Below are 1295 nucleotides of genomic sequence, written 5' to 3' on the forward strand. Positions count from 1 at the left end.
AAGCAAAACTATATTCAAAATTTACGTTAACTGAACTTCTATTACTGATTAAGGATCCCCAATTTGTATTTTAGCTTGTAAAAGAATTAAAAAAGAAGAAACTACTATTATCAATAAGAGCTTTATTAGCGTATTTGGAGTGTGACAAATAAGAGTGTGACAAATAATTGCTAATTCGATATAAATCACGCCCAACATTCACAAACCTATAACAAATAAGTCAAACGTTAAATGTAACTATTCACCCAATCCATCGCATAACGATTAAGTACTCCTAACAGTTTTGCACTATATCATCATTACAAATATTGAAACTTAGAGTTGTAGGGCTTAACCCTAGAAAGGGAGCCCTTGCAAAAATTCTCAACGGCCAAGGCAAAACCAAGGCCGAAGAGGGGGTTTGGAAATAGTTTTCAACCAGCAGTAGACGCGCCTCGGTTAGAACCTCACTAGCTGCGTCATTGCCCCAAGCGCAAAGATGCCTTACCTCTGCCATTGGCCTTGGCTTATATAGGCCTAGCTTCATCCATTTTCTTATACAATACCGATATGGGACGCTGGCAATTTCCCAGACAAATTCAGCATTATTAAATCTAAATCACTTCACCTAGTTGAAAAAGGAAAGTATATATGGTCTTTTAATTGCCAGAATTTCTATACTTTGCCTTCACGTTTTGGATTAACAGCAATGCTCTGAACAACTAAAAATCATCTTTTGCTTATGTTGATGTCAATAGCTTCAAATATTTCCTTAGCGTCTTGTAGCTCTATCATATTTAGATCTTACAAATCCTTTCTATACACACATAGAAACATTAAGTTTCAGTTTCATTTGGATTAAGAATTAAGTCTATTTTTTTCTTTAATCCAAGATAAGAAACATTTATTAAATTATTGTCAATCAGAATTCTCAATCAATTTTTAACAAACTCAATAGAAAGAATTGATTATGTTAAGTTTGGCTCGACTGTCCTCACACCTTAATCTACTCGGTCAAGGACAAGCATGGTGCAGCTCATACAATTATTTACGAGGTGGCCAATTTTCACCTTTCAATCTTTCCAAAGTATTTAACTCATAGCTGTTTGACTCAAAAGATATCGAAATCTTTTTGAACAAATTAATCAGAGAAGATGAAGGGGTAAATCTTAGTCAGACATAATTAATTCCATATCAAAGAGCTAGTAATATGGATCGCATACAGGATAAAAGAGATGTAAATGATCTTATTGAAATTTACTATTGTGTCTCCCATCGATCGATGGGGGATAACTTTACATGTTCTTCTATGGATT

General features: G+C 34.1%; 1 non-coding gene across 1 annotated transcript; it reads right to left on the minus strand.

Annotated features, from left to right (window-relative positions):
* Nucleotides 1-327: 327 nt before the first annotated feature.
* On the minus strand, nt 328-480 carry LOC142181407 (U4 spliceosomal RNA). The gene has a single exon (XR_012710061.1). It is a non-coding gene; the product is annotated as a U4 spliceosomal RNA (small nuclear RNA).
* Nucleotides 481-1295: the final 815 nt, after the last annotated feature.

This window comes from Nicotiana tabacum, chromosome 5 (assembly GCF_000715075.1).
Source record: "Nicotiana tabacum cultivar K326 chromosome 5, ASM71507v2, whole genome shotgun sequence".
Classification (NCBI taxonomy): domain Eukaryota; kingdom Viridiplantae; phylum Streptophyta; class Magnoliopsida; order Solanales; family Solanaceae; genus Nicotiana; species Nicotiana tabacum.